The sequence below is a fragment of the Dipodomys merriami genome, unplaced genomic scaffold, assembly GCF_024711535.1.
Source record: "Dipodomys merriami isolate MVZ:Mamm:240054 unplaced genomic scaffold, mDipMer1.0.p SCAF_209, whole genome shotgun sequence".
In the NCBI taxonomy this organism is placed as follows: Eukaryota; Metazoa; Chordata; class Mammalia; order Rodentia; family Heteromyidae; genus Dipodomys; species Dipodomys merriami.
Window position 1 is genome coordinate 1,798,873 of NW_027203482.1, and position 15,728 is coordinate 1,814,600.

Genomic DNA, 15,728 nt, shown 5'->3' on the forward strand with positions numbered 1-15,728 from the left:
CAAGGCAGGAAGGCTAGAGCTCAGGAGACAAGCCGACAGATTGCCAGAGAGAGGGAGGGCCACAACACATCAGCCAGGAATGAAGAAGTGAAGAAAGATGTATTTGAGTGGGGGAGAGGGGGGCCTCCAAGCACTGTTTGGGAGACAGGAGAGGTGGCCCAGAAGTGGAGGTTGCATGCAGCAGCAAGGGCCTACCAGGGCTATGAGAAGGAAGGAGAAAACCCAAGTGTTCTCCAATGCAGGCCTCCCTCCAAGGTGCAGTATTTGGAGCTTGCCTGTCCTGCACTCTCTGCTTCAGGAAATGCCTGAGCTGGGGGACTGGCCCTAAATTGATCTCCTGGCCAAGTCCGGCTGCTGTCTTCCACTTCCCTCCAAGAGCTGATTGCTAGGCAGGTTCCTGTCAGTCCATTGACAGGGAGAAGAGACCTAAAGAAAGTGCAGCGGGAGATACCACAGCCCAGTCAACCTGACAGTACAAGCTTCTCAGCTGCTAAGACACGCCCTATCCACCCAGATCTCAGGCCCTGTGCCACAGGAACTTCTGTGTACCTTCCTCAGTGTGTGTGTGTGTGTGTGTGTGTGTGTGTGTGTGTGTGCCTGAATGGATATCTTTATGTAAATGTGGGTCTAAGCATGTGGTTTGAGTGGGAGTGACATTCTCTGCTCTGAGTGTGTGTGTGTGTGTTTTCCCTTTCAATTGTAAAGCTGAGCAGACTCATTTTATTATTTGCATAAAGGAGGAATGTGAGGGTTAGAGATCTGAAATGATAGAGCTGGGAATTAGAATTCTGGAAATCTTCCATCTCATTTTGTTCAGACTTGTCATTTTATATAAAGGGCATTGTGTGTGTGTGTGTGTGTGTGTGTGTGTGTGTGTGTGTGTGTGTGTGTGTGTGTGTGCATGCGTGCATGTGCACTTGTGCACATGCATGTGTATGTGTGCATGCAGTGAGGGTGCCAGTACTGGGGTCTGAGCTTAGGATTTTTCATGAGGTTTATTGCAAGGCTGTTTCTCTGTGATTTGGTGCATACCTCCACTTCCACCATTTTGCTGTATAATTAGAAATAAGAGTCTCTCAGATTTATCTGCCTGGGCCATCTTAACAGTTTTCCTTAGATTTTAACCACTTGCGTAGCTAAAATTATAGGTATTATGGAGAGAGAAGGCATCATTCACTCAGTGTTAATATGGTAAGTTAATAATTATACCAGGGCTAACCCATACTTCTCCTTGGGTTGCATTGGTGAAGAATATGATCAGGTGTCAAGACATTGATTCTTTTACATCAGATATCATTGAGAGGTGTCAGGAAACCTAGAGGCACAAATCAACAGGGACTTCTTGACTATATGGAAATAGATGGCAGGCTGAATATTGTAGTCAGTTCATGCATCATTTCCTGTTACGGGCATCCTAGACTGGATTCCAGGAAGATATCTGAGGACTTCCAAAACAGTTTATGGAAACCTTGACTGAGAAGCACCATGCAAATGGAGCCTTTTTTTCCCAAAAGAGTTGAAAGAGAAGATTTAGAGAGGTTGATGGGGAAAGTGATTCTACTTCATGAAGCTCTCATCACTAGAGTGGAATAGCATCTCCTTGGGTCCAAGTCTCTGGGGAGTGACTAAGTGCAGAACCCTGAAGTCTGACAGTTAACTCTATGATTCCATCCAAATGTGGCACTAGTTTCTGTTAGGATTTTTCTTATTCCCCAGTGAAACCATCAGTCATGATAAGACTTACTTTCACCAAAACTTGAACAACAGTTCCCTTCTTTCCTCTTCTATAAATGTAAGCCCTGCCAAGGATACTTTTGACAGTCATGTTAATGTTTCTTGTTTTCTCTCTTCATTGACACACTAATAGTGATGATGATACTTAAAAAACAGTAATCAGGATTTATCAAAGCTTTCAGTCAAAGGAAGAAAAGATGCCACGTTTGAGGCTGTCTTGAGTTCTGGCAGAAATAATATTTTTGTTCTTGACTTCTGTGCTTCATCAAAGAGGTGGTTTGGCAGCTGGATGAAGTCTAAGTGAAGGAAGAATAAAGACAATGAAGGCTCAGTGAGTGAATGAAGGCCCAGAGAAAGATGAACCCACATGAAACATAAAAATGCCTGCAAATGGGGCTGGGAAGGTGGCTCAGTGGTAGAGCGCTTGCCTTGCATGCATGAGGCCCTGGGTTCAATTCCTCAGCTCCACATAAGAAAAAAAAGCTGGAAGTGGTGCTGTGGCTCAAGTGGTAGAACGCTAGCCTTGAGCTGAAGAACTGAGGGACAGTGCCCAGGCCCAGAGTTCAGGCGCCATGACTGGACTCCAAAAAAGATGCCTGCAAATGTCTGACAATCTCTTGTTAAAAGAGAAATATACACTCAGGATTGGGATGACTACAAGACAAAAGATGCATTTTTCACTCTTGTTGAAGATTTGGAATTGAACAACAGAAGCTGTCCACAGGACTGGACAGGACCTAAGAATTGGCACAGTGCCATCTGGAAGATTTCACAATGGGGCAATCAAACTTCAGTCTGATGAAAAGGGAGGAGTTGTGATGACTGTGTTTAATCATAGCCCAGTGACAACAACAGCTTATAAATAAGAAATTCAAGGAAATAAAGCATGTTAACTGTGAACTGGTGCCTTCTAGGTTCTGGAAAGTTTTGTGGCTTGCTTTCTCTTTCATTATCTCCCAACCCAGAAATAATTGATCTGATTCTGTTCCCTGTCCACAGTGAAATTTTATTTGATTGGATCCTGTTTTCTAAAGGAGAGGGAAGTCTATAAAGTACAGAGATTTTGAATTTATCAAAGCAGAATGCACATCCTTAACAGTGGACATGATGATGCTTAGCTCTTAGGCTTAAGAATGTGTCACTTCTGATGCATAGTTTCAACCCAATGAATGTAAGTACATTCTAACAAACTTGAAGCTGATTTAGAAATATTCCAGGCATCCTTCTAATTTGGGAGATAGCTAAGGAGAAATAACATGACACTCCCTGATTGCAGACTTCAAAAGAAGCTGGGTGTCACAGTGTATTACCATAGATCCAGATATGCCCAGATTTTTTAAGAGAGTGAGAATAATCCCTTGAATTTGAGACCTTCTTAGGCAACATAGAAAAGGCCATATCTCAATGCAGCTTATAAAATTAACCCCCCAAAATCAATGGCTTTTCTGTATGCCAACAATGAGAAAAGTGTGGCTAAAATTAGGAAAGCAATTCCATCTGTAATAGCCACACACAAAAAATAAAATACCTAGGAATTAACTTAACCAAAGAAGTGAAGGACCTCTATGATGAAAACTTTAAAATCTTGAAAAAGGAAATCAAAACAGAATTTAGAAAATGGCAAAACCTCCCATGCTCCTGGATTGGAAAGATTAACTTCGTGAAAATGGCAATACTTCCCAAGGCTATCTACAAATTCAATGCAATACCCATCAAAATTCCAACCTCATTCTTCAAGGAAATAGAAGAGGCAATCCAAAAATTCATATGGAACAATAAAAGACCCTGAATAGCAAAAACGATCCTCAACGGAAAGATCACTGCTGGAGGAACAGCAATGCCAAATTTCAAACTCTACTATAAAGCCATAGTAATCAAAACAGCTTGGTATTGGCATAAGAACAGACCTCCCGACCAATGGAATAGAATTGAAACCCAGAAATGAACCTACAGACCTATAGCCATCTAATCTTCGATAAGGAAGCTAAAACAATAGAATGGAAGAAAGACAGCCTCTTCAGTAAATGGTGCTGGCAAAATTGGTTAACTAGTTGTAGAAAACTAAAGCTAGATCTTTATATATCACCTTGCAACAGAGTCAACTCCGAATGGATCAAAGACCTCGAAGTCAAAGCAGAAACTCTGAAAACATTACAGGATGGAATAGAAGAAAGCCTAGGTCTCCTTGGCTCAGGCCGAAATTTTCTGAATAGAGACCCGGAAACACAACAAATCAAAGAAAGGGTGGACAAATGGGATTGCATGAAGTTGCAAAGCTTCTGCATGGCAAAGGACATACCTAGCAAGATCAATAGAAAGCCCACGGATTGGGAGAAGATCTTCACTCGCCATAAAACGGACAAGGGTCTCATATCTAAAATATACTTGGAACTTAAAAAATTAAATCCCCCAACAACAAATCCTCAAAGAAACAACTGACCAATAAAAAAGTGGGCTAAAGACTTGAAGAGAAACTTCTCTGAAGAAGAAAGAAGGATGGCCAATAGACCCATCAAGAAATGCTCAACATCCATAGCCATAAAAGAAATGCAAATCAAAACAACATTGAGATACCACCTCACTGCAGTTAGAATGGCAAAAATCAAGAACTCTAACAACAACAGATGCTGGAGGGAATGTGGACAGAAGGGAACCTTACTTCATTGTTGGTGGGAATGTAAACTTGTTCAACCACTTTCTTTGGTAAGCAATATTGAGGTTCCTCAAAAGACGTCACATAGAGCTCCCCTATGACGCAGTAATTCCGATTTTGGGCATTTACCCAAATGTTTACAAACAAGACCACACTAAAGCTACTGGAACAACTATGTTTATTGCAGCATTACTTTCCATAGCTAAGATCTGGAACCAACCCAGATGCCCCTCAGTAGATGAATGGATCAAGAAAATGTGGTATACATACAAAATGGAATTCTATGCCTCCATCAGAAAGAATGACATTGCCCCATTTGTTAGGAAATGGAAAGACTTGGAAAAAATTATATTAAGTGAAGTAAACCAGGCCCAAATAAACATATGTCCCATGGTTTCCCTTATATCTAATATATGTATGAGTCAAGCAGAATAAGTCAGATAATATGTTGTTAGGAAAATGAACCCTTAGATATGTATTTTAATGTTTTTTTTCTTTCATGCATTTGTTTCTAATGCATTTATAAGATTATCTCTTTGTTGCTTTGTATGTCTCTCCCCCACAGTATAACCCCCGCTTTCACTATATTTGATGTCAGTATAACCTGTGGAGGAGATGGGGAAAAACAAGTCGTTTAAGGATACAGGTGGACCTTTTGCAACCATGAGAAATACAAGTTGTCATGTTGAAAATGAGCTTTACATCATTGGTGTGTGTGGGGGGGAGGATTACGTGGGGGGTGGGGAGGATGCTGGGAAGGGATGTGGAGGGTAAACAAATGAGGAGGCTGCAATGCTCGATAAGTAATGTACGCATTGTCCTGCCCATGTAATTGTAACCCCTCTGTACAGTATGTTCACAAAAAATTAAATTTAAATAAAAAAAGAAAAGCCCATATCTCAGAAATATGCAAAGAAAACTACAAAATATCATGAGGTAAAAACAAATGATCTTCAAACTAATACACATTCTCTACAATGAATACTCTTCATCTAAGGCAACAAATAATGTAATAGAAATATTTGTTTGAGAGAAAGAAAGTGAAGGAGAGATGAAAGGAGGGAGAAAATGAGTGGGAAGAAAAGGGAGAGGTAAAGATAAAAGGAATAAGGGAAGAGGAGAAATAAACAAGAAAGAGGTAGGGAGAGGGAGAAGTCACCAAAGAGACATAGACAACATCGTTCTGACACAAACGGATCCTTGGTGCATCCTAGCACAGAAGAAAACCCCTCTTGTTGTCCACAGCCAAAGGTGGAATTTTTCCACCCAATTCTGAAAGAGCTGAGGATTTTTTGAGAGCTCAGGATGCAAACGCAAGATAGAGCACTCAGAACATGAAGTTCTGAGTGCTCTACTCCTTCCCCAAAGGAGAAAAGCCACCAAAAAGAAATTGACAGCATCTTTCTGTCACAGGCAGCTCTTGTATGCATCCTAGTACCAAGGAAAGGCATCTTCTGGTCCACAGCCACAGGTCTAATTTTTCATTCACCCAATTCTAGGTGGGCTGATGAGTGATTGTGAGATAAGGACACATGCCCTATTTTGTTTTGAATTCCTATGAGTTCTCAGATCCTAAAAGTTCTGGTCAGTAACTCTAGACTACATATCCAGGGGACCTCAGACTTTTCTTTCCTGACTTTATCCATTTGATTGTGGAATAAATCATTTTTCTCCCTCCCTCATATCTAAGAAAATATGCTTGCCTCTTAAAGGTTTATTATTATATTTGATCTGTTACATACAACATGACTGGGAAGGATTGAATAGGAAACTTTCATGCCTGATAATCAGTAAAGTAGTGTATAGCTTCTGCATACCCCTTTTGTGGAACTGAGCTATTCCTCTTAAAAATTTGACGATTGTGAGTCCAAGCTCGAGCTTGCAATAAATGGCTCTCATGTACTTGCATCGGATTCAACTCCTTGGTGGTCTTTGGGATTCTGTGGCCTGGCCCAACATATTGCTGGGGGCTCATCCAGGATCCCCAGACGCCAGAACCCCGATCCAGATAGTCAGACCCCAATCGGTGAGTTTTATTGTCTTCTTTGTCTCATCTGGTCTCTTGATTGTTTTGTTTTGGGGCCCAAAATTTGAATCTGCACGGGTTGGCATAAGACTCAGGTGGACACGCTGGTAACATCACTGACCGAGGATCTTGGAAGATGTTCCAGACCCCCTCGAGGGCAAGGGACGACTTGCTTCATGTGCACACCCTCATCTGAGTTCCTAGAGGGAAAGGGACGAGTTCCCTCATTCCCTTAAAACCTGGATGGATGTGGAAACCCCTCATCTGAAGGGAAGGGGATGTACAGTCCCCTTATTCTCCTGAAAACTCTAATGAGGCAAGGTGGGTCACTCCCACAGATTGATGTGGGGCTGATGTCCCCTTTTGTTGTTTTCAGTGTGTGTATCCAGTTGATGGGAGAAATTTGTGGCTGTGTGTCTGTTACTTTTGGGTCTACCTGTTGCTTACTATTTTCTGTTCTTTGTTTAAGGGACGACATGGGACAGACTCTGACAGCCCCCTTTCCCTCCTGACTGACCATTTCAAGGGTGTAAAAGAAAGAGCATACAATTTGAGTGTGGAAATTAAAAAAGGAAAAACTAATTACTTGCTGCCAGTCGGAATGGGCCACCTTTGACATGGGGTGGCCAGCTGAAGGGACCTTCGACTTACCAACCATATTCAGAGTCAAGGGGTTGATTTTTGTTCCAGGACTACATGGCCATTCGGACCAGATCCCATATATATTGGTGTGGCAAGACTTGCTAGAAAACCCACCCCCTTGGCTAACCCTGCTGGTTCTGCTTTGGTAACTTGCTTCTTTGTCAATTATGAAACTGCCACTGACCACCTGCAAGTGGCCCCAGCAAGATCTTAGCCTCAGGCCTTGGTTCAGAGGGTCTGAGCATGGGGGAGAACCTGTCAATCTGAGGGAATGGATGATAGGGACTTCTTTCCCTTGCCCCAAGATGATTGGGATTTCTCCTCTGCCTTGGAAGGCCCCAGGGCCAATGTTTGCAGGAATTTAAAAGAAAAATCCTCTGGAGGTGAGTAGAGGGGGTTCGAGTCTCCTGGTAAATGGATTTGAGTCCCACTTGTGAATGGTGGTGAGATGATTCCCCATTCACTGAGACCTGATTTTGTCTTTGTAGCCACTAGTCTGTCTTGTTTACTTTGGAGTGTTTTCTGTTATATGTTTTTTTGAGGTAGAGAAGTTCTGGGTGAGAGTGGCAGGCTCATGCAGCAGACTCTGGATTCAGCTTGCTCAGTGGGAGAGCATAGAGTTTTGGTAGAGATGAGTTGGGGGCTCATTAGTCCCCAACTCTGCCTTCGGTTTTTGTGTTGTTTTGTCTTGTTTTAGAATGGATACCAGTTTTAAATTTGGATCCTTGGTGTTTGTGTTTATTTGTGTTTTCTTATTTACTTGAACATCTCTGAGGGGAATAAAAGTTCCAGTCTCGGGCTGAGCCTGCTAAGTTTCCCTCCTTGATTTACAGCAGTCAAGAGGTGGGGCATGGAAAAGCTTTAGGCTGCATTTTCTCCCTGTGGTGGCTGTCCAGTGTAGAAGACTTTGTGCCTGGTTTGGACTTTGAACTGGTCCTGATAGTGTAACCATTTATAAAGTGCTCTTGTCTAAAATTGGGTAATAGAATCAGGCCAGTTTAGTTTCAGGTGACCCCCCCAGCCCCATCCCACAGCCTTCCTCCAACCGAAGGTACTTAAAAGGCCAATTGGTAAAATACCTGGCTCAACAAGCAAGCCCTGAAAAAGCATAGCCAAGAAAAAGTGCTTTGTTAGGGCTGGGAAGGTGGGTCAGTGGTAGAGTGCTTGCCATGCATGCATGAGGCCCTGTGTTCTCTTCCTCAGCATGACATAAGCACAAAGAAAAAAAAAGCCAGAAGTGGTGCTGTGGCACAAGTGGTAGAGTGCTCGCATTGAACTGAAGAGCTAAGGGACAGCACCCAGGCCCAGAGTTCAGGCCCCATGGCCAGACCCTCCACCCCAAAAAAAGAAAAGAGTGCTTTGTTAAAGTCTTATCTTAAATTTTTGTCATCTGTAAGTGTAAGATTGGTGAAAAAAAATCTCTTGCCACTGAATTTCAGAAAATGTACATACAACTGATTTTCATTTTTGCATGCATTAAGATCTGTGTGTGGGGGCTGGGAAGGTGGCTCAGTGTTAGAACACTTGCCTTGCATGCCTGAAGCCCTGGGTTCGATTCCTCAATACCACATAAGCAAAAAGAAAAAGCTGGAAGTGGCGCTGTGTCTCAAGTGGTAGAGCGCTAGCCTAGAACTGAAGAGATGAGGGAAAGCAACCAGGCCCAGAGTTCAGGCCCCACAACCAGACCAAAAAAAAAAAAAAGGTCTGTGTGTGTTTTGTATGTGTGTGAACATGTTCAAGATTAAAAACTGTCAACATGTGGTAAAAAAATTGTGTGAGTTTAAGTTTGAAATTCAAAAGGTTATGAGGTTTGGACATTACCAAAAATTTTAAAGAATTATCACATAGTGGGGCTTGGAAGGTGGCTCAGTGGTAGAGTGCTTGCCTTGCATGCTTGAGGCCCTGAGTTCTATTCCTCAGCACCACATAAGCAAAAAGAAAAAAGCTGGAAGTGGTGCAGTGGCTCAAGTGGTAGAACACTAGCCTTGAGCTGAAGAGCTGAGGGACAGCGCCGAGGCCCAGAGTTCAGGCCCCACGACTGGACCCAACCCCCCCCCACACACACACACACAAAGAATTATCACATTTTTGGAAAAGGCTTTTTTTAAGGATTCTTTAAGTTGAAAATTAGAAAATCTGGTATTTTAAAATACATAAGGCTGGGCTGGGAAGATGGCTCAGTGGTAGAGCGCTTGCCTTGCATGCCAGAGGCCCTGTGTTCAATTCCTCAGCACCACATAAGCAAAATGAAAAAAGCCAGAAGTGTAACTGTGGCTCAAGTGGTAGAATGCTAGCCTTGAGCTGAAGAGTTCAGGGACAGCGCCTAGGTCCAGAGTTCAGGCCCCACAACTAGACCCCAAAAATTTTTTTTTTAATTTTTTTTTTTTTGGGTCCGGTTGTGGGGCCTGAGCGCTGTCCCTCAGCTCTTCAGCTCAAGGCTAACGCTCTACCACTTGAGCCACAGTGCCACTTCCGGCTTTTTCCTTTTTGCTTATGTGGTGCTGAGGAATCGAACCCAGGGCCTCAAGCATGCAAGGCAAGCACATTACCACTGAGCCAACTTCCCAGCCCCCAAAAATTTTTTTTTAATTTTAATTTTAATTTTTTGTGAACATACTGTACAGAGAGGTTACAATTACATGGGCAAGATAATGAGTACATTTCTTATCAAGCATTGCAGCCTCCTCTTTTGTTTACCCTTCACATCCATTCCCAGCCTCCCCCCCGCCCCCACACCCAATCCCCCCCCCCGGCCCACAGCAACGTTGTAAAGTTCATTTTCGACATGGCAACTTGTACTTCTCATAGTTGCAATGGGTCCACTTGTATCCTTAAATGACTTATTTTTCCCCATCTCCTCCACAAATTATACCAACATCAAATATAGTGAAATCAGGGGTTATACTGTGGGGGAAGGACATACAAAGCAACAAAGAAATAATCTTATAAATGAGTTAGAAACAAATGCATGAAAAAAAACATTTAAATACATATCTAAGGGTTCATTTTCCTCACATCACATCTGAACTTTTCTGCTTGACTCATACATATACTAGATATTGCAAATAAGAGAAACCATGAGACCTATGTTTCTTTGGGCTTGGCTTACTTCACTTAATATAATTTTTTTCCAAGTTTTTCCATTTCCTAACAAATGGGGAAATGTCATTCTTTCTGATGGAGGCATAGAATTCCATTGTGCATATATACCACATTTTCTTGATCCATTCATCTACTGAGGGGCATCTGGGTTGGTTCCAGATCTTAGCTATGGAAAATAATGCCGCAATAAACATAGTTGTGCTGGTAGCTTTAGTGTGGTCTTGTTTGTAAACATTTGGGTAAATGCCCAAAAGTGGGATTGCTGGGTCATAGGGGAGCTCTATGTGGAGTCTTTTGTGGAAACTCAATATTGCTTTCCAAAGTGGTTGAACAAGTTTATACTCCCACCAACAATGCAGTAAGATTCCCTTAGAGAAGTCATTCTTAAAGAGAAAACAAAAATGAGAAATGTAGAAAAGGAGATCTCATTTTCTTTTAACTAGTAGTATACACTTAGGAGGAAAATTGGAGTATGCTAGGGCTGCTATCCTCTGATCAAGACAATTTCTTATCAGTGGTGCTGGTCATAGAGTGAGATTCAGGATCAAAGTATTAAGAGAACATATATGAATAATTTGAATAAATATTTCCTTGAGAAAAATCTGAAAAACAGAAAAACTTCATTTTCCTTTGTAAAATGTCAGTACTAATTTCTTAATTACTATATTGAGAAGAAAAGTATATATTCTGCATAAAACAATGCTTTGATGTTTAGAAATCTTGTAAGTGTTAGAATGAGAGAAAACATCATTACATTAAGGAACTTATGGATCTCATTTTTGTTTTTGTATATTTTTCTATAATTCATTTTAGATGTCCAAGAAATGAAGGATATGTTTAGCACCTGTCAGGAAAGTCACAATAAATATTTATCTGAAGTAGCAGGCATGAATAGTAACAAAGGGGAGGAAAAAGTGAGACTTATAAGAAATTTTAATTTGAGCTCAAAACAGAAGTCAAAACTGATTAAGAATAATGGGAACTCCTTAGGGATGAGGACAGAAAAGGTCACGGTATATCAGAACATGAGTGTTTTCAGTGAACCTGGTAAGATGTGTGCTGCATATGGTCCTCGTGTGTCTTCTGTAGTTGAAGAATATAAACAATGTGAAATGTCTTTTGCCAAGATGACACACCTTACTGTCGCTCAGAGAACACCCACAGGAGAGAAACTTTATGAATGTAACATTTGTGGAAAGTCTTTTACCTGGAAGAAACACCTTACTGTCCACCAGAGAAATTACACAGGAAACAAACCATATGAATGTAATGTGTGTGTAAAGTCTTTCACCCTGAAGATACACCTTACTATCCACCAGAGAACACACACTGGAGAGAAACCTTATGACTGTAACATGTGTGGAATGTCTTTCACCCAAAAGCTCCACCTTACTCTCCACCAGAGAACACACACACGAGAGAAAGTATATGAATGTAACCTATGTGGAAAGTTTCACCCATAACGCATACCTTAATGTCCACCAGAGAACACACACAAGAGAGAAAACTTTTGAATGTAACATGTGTGAAAAGTCATTCACCCAGAAGTCACAGATTACTGGCCACCAGAGAACACACATAGGGGATAAACCTTATCAATGTAACATGTGTGGAACATGTTTCACTTAGAAGTCAAACCTCACTGTACACCAGAGAACACACACAGGAAAAAACTTTATGAATGTAACATGTGTGGAAAGTCTTTCACCCAGAAGTCACACCTTACTGTCCACCAGAGAACACACACAGGAGAGAAACCTTATGAATGTAGCGTATTTGGGAAGTCTTTCATTAGCTTACTGTCTACCAGAGAACACACACAGGAGGGAAATTTATGAATGTAGCAGGTGTGGAAAGTCTTTCACCTGTAACAGAAACCTTACACTTCACCAGAGAACACACACAGGAGAGAGACCTTATGAATATAATATGTGTGGAAAGTCTTTCAGCCAAGATCAACCCTCACTGTCCATCAGAGAACACACACAAGAAAGAAACCTTATGAATGTCATATGTGTGGAAAGTCTTTCACCCAGAAGCTATACCTTACTGTCCACCAGAGAGCACACACAAGGGAGAAATTTTAAGAATGTAATTTTTTGGAAAGTTTTTCACCCAGAACATACACCTTTCTGTCCATTAGAAAAAACCCACCAGAGAGAAATATTATGTATGTAGCAGGCATGGAAATTGTTTCACCTGGAAGTCACACCTTAACATCCATCACAGAACACAAGGAGAGAAACCTTATGAATGCAACCAGTGTGGAAAGACCTGGAGGTCACAGCTTAACACACATAAGTTGACTCACACAAATGAAATAACAGGATTGTACCAAATGAGGAAAGTCTTTCTTCTGTAAGAAAATTGAGATTGCAACACAGGAACCATACAGGATAGAATCTTTATGATATAGCAGATGTGGAGTCCTTCAAGTAGAAGACATAGCTCAGTGTTCATCACAGGACACAGAAAACACACAGACACACACACAACACACAGACACACAAAGAGGAGAGAAATCATATGTAGGAAAAATGTGTGGAAAGGGTTTCCAGAAAAAGACATAACTTGGTTAGAATCAGAGAACAGACACAGGTGAAAAAATACAAAGGTAACAAATGTGAAAAGTCCTTTACTAAGTATTCATGGATCCAAGGGGAGAAATTTTATAAATATTACTAACACGGAAATCCTTTGATCTGAAAGGAATAATTCAGTGTTTATCAGAGAACTGACTCACATAGGAGAAAAGAAAGTAGTGAATAGAACATATGTGAAATGATTTTCAATCAGAAGTGAGTCCTCGTCATATGTGAGAGCATACACAGGAGAGAAATTATGAGTATAGAAAACATATTTGCCAGAAGTCACATCTTTACAGGTATCAGAGACATGGACACATGACAGAATCTCTGTAAATATAAACATGAGAGGAAGTCTTTCAACCAGAAGCAAACCTTCTGCAATTATTAACACATTCACTCAGGAAAGAAGCCCAATGTAGGAAAATCTTTGTGAGAAAACCTCTGTAAATTATACAGAGAAATCCTTCATGGCAGAGGTAAGCTAGGTGTGCTGGGAAACCATTCTTCACTCTTCAGCTCTCTTTGAGCCAACATTTCTCATCCTCTTAATGTATTGAGTGGGGATGGTGTCCTTCTATATTATTCAAAGCATGTAGAAACAAGTGATGGGCATTAATTATTTCCAGTCTCGACAAATAATTCAGAGATTGAAATTATTAACTTCTGTCTTTTGTACTAAGGAATGCTTGTCAGAGTAATTTGATAAACTTCTAAGAAACATGAGCTCTGGCCCTTTGGGACTGGATTCAGATCATCTCCAACATGGTTAGGGGAAAATAGTTGAGTAAAGACTGTTATGAGGGGCTGGGAAGGTAGCTCAGTGGTAGAGCGCTTGCCTTGTATGCCTGAGGCCCTGTGTTAAATTTCCCAGCACCGCATAAGCAAAACAAAAAAAGCCGGAAGTGGCAATATGGCTCAAGTGGTAGAGCGCTAGCCTTGAGCTGAAGAGCTGAGGGACAGTGCCCAGGCCCCACGACCGAATCCCCCTCCCCCCTAAAAAAAAGGCTGATATGGTAGGAGGCAAAAACATGAGAACAACCATTTTTCTACTGCTCCCTTAACTCTCCCTCTGTACGTGTGATTCATGCATTATGTTACAAATTTCTTATTCCAGTTCATTTTTTGAATGGAAGATCTGTTGGAAGATATTAGTCCTTATTGCAGTACATACATACATACCTCTGAGGAGGTAACAATGCTTGATAGGAAATATATTCATGACCTTCCTCATATAACTGTATGACCAATCTGTACAGTATCTTTACAATAAAATACATGTTTTCAAAAATATGGTGGATAAATAAAGACAAGAGTCTCTGCATTTTGCCTTGAGGGAGAACCCCAAAGTGACTTCAGTGCTTGATTTTTTATTTAATTAATCACTGGTAATGAGCAACTTGTGATTGATTCACTCTTGTTCCATTTAGTTGTTTGCTGAGTGAGCTATAATAAAACACCAGTGTGTACAATGTGATGCGCCTGCGTTTACTCAATGTTCTAGAGGCTGATTACAAGTTATATTGCACTTTCTTTGAAATACAATGTGCTGTTCCATATTTTTTTGTGCAATGAATATATATCCAATACCCAGAACACATATATTTCTTTGTGATGAGAAGAAGGCTTTCATTTGCTATCTCATAGAAGGACAAAGTAGATATGACATTAGTGGAAATAACCAAGCACACAAACATATTGAGCAATCTCTCACAAAAATTGAAATTAAGAAAAAAAATAAAGCCATCTGCCACTTGAGCTACAGCATCACTTCTAGTCCCTGAGAGGAAGGAAGGAAGGAAGGAAGGAAGGAAGGAAGGAAGGAAGGAAGGAAGGAAGGAAGGAAGGAAGGAAGGAATGAAGGAAAGAAGGAAGGAAGGAAAGGAGGGAGGGAGGGAGGAAGGAAGGGAGGAAGGGAGGGAGGAAGGGGGGAAGTGAGAGAGGGAGAGAATAAAGGAGGCAATTAGGAAGAAGGAAGTAATAAACTGTTCAGAAGAAGGATGTTTAATTTTTGGTGAATGTGAGAATTTTTCTTTGAGGGGCGGAGCTCAAGAAAAATGGCTTTTACATAAAGCAAGTTCTTGAACTGTATAGAAAATGATACAGAGACTCTAACATTTTATAAAGTGATTTTATAAAATCGTTAATATTAAGTAAGGAGGTCAGGTCTGGCTGGTGCTATATTGGCCACATGGTGGATGGTAAGGTCTGCCAACTTGTCTTCATGCTGGGGGAAGTCAGTACCCCCATCTCTCATCTGCCTAACAGCTGATGGATATACCTGGATCCCTGGAAGCAAGGGTGGGCATTATGTTGCTCATTCTGTTAGTCCAATGCCTGGGACTCGAAATATCCTGTGTACCTGCCCCTGTTCTGGCCCTATTTAGGTTGGACCATCAGTGGCACCAGATGCCATGCCACATGTCTCTGTGATTATGTCCTGAGTCCTATCTCCTGGCTTGTCTCTGGTTATCATAGTGTCCCAATTCAGCACTCTCTTGATGCTGAATGGTTTCTTGGTGTTGTTTTTATTCTTGTTTTCCTTGCTGTCCTGTTTCCATGCTAAGTGTATTTGTGGACTGCAAGTCTTTGTTACAACAGGCTGCTTGCAGACTGCTAGCAGTATAATAAAGACTCCAGTATTCCATCTTCCAAATTGTGGCCTCCAACAAATATACTGTCTTCTTTTACAGAAACACAAGGGTTGACTTAACATTAGAATTTCTAGAGCCTAGATATATCCACTGTATAGTTATGTAATTAAACATATCCTGGAGGCATTTAGAAAAAAAAATGTCTGTTACATCAGAAAGTGCTTAATAAGTAAACCAAGACCAAGACTCCAGATCCTATATAAGCTAGTCATTCTAGGGAAGTCCAGAGCTGTTTGTTTCCATGAAGAGCTCTACTTTCACACTTTCATGAAGAAATATTTTTGTGCCAATATGAGGTCTTCAATTCAGGAACTGATATAACATCCTTGACA

General features: G+C 41.1%; 1 pseudogene; it reads left to right on the forward strand.

Annotated features, from left to right (window-relative positions):
- The first annotated feature begins 11,149 nt into the window (after window positions 1-11,149).
- LOC138833476 (zinc finger protein 717-like) lies at window positions 11,150-12,162 on the forward strand (annotated as a pseudogene).
- Window positions 12,163-15,728: the final 3,566 nt, after the last annotated feature.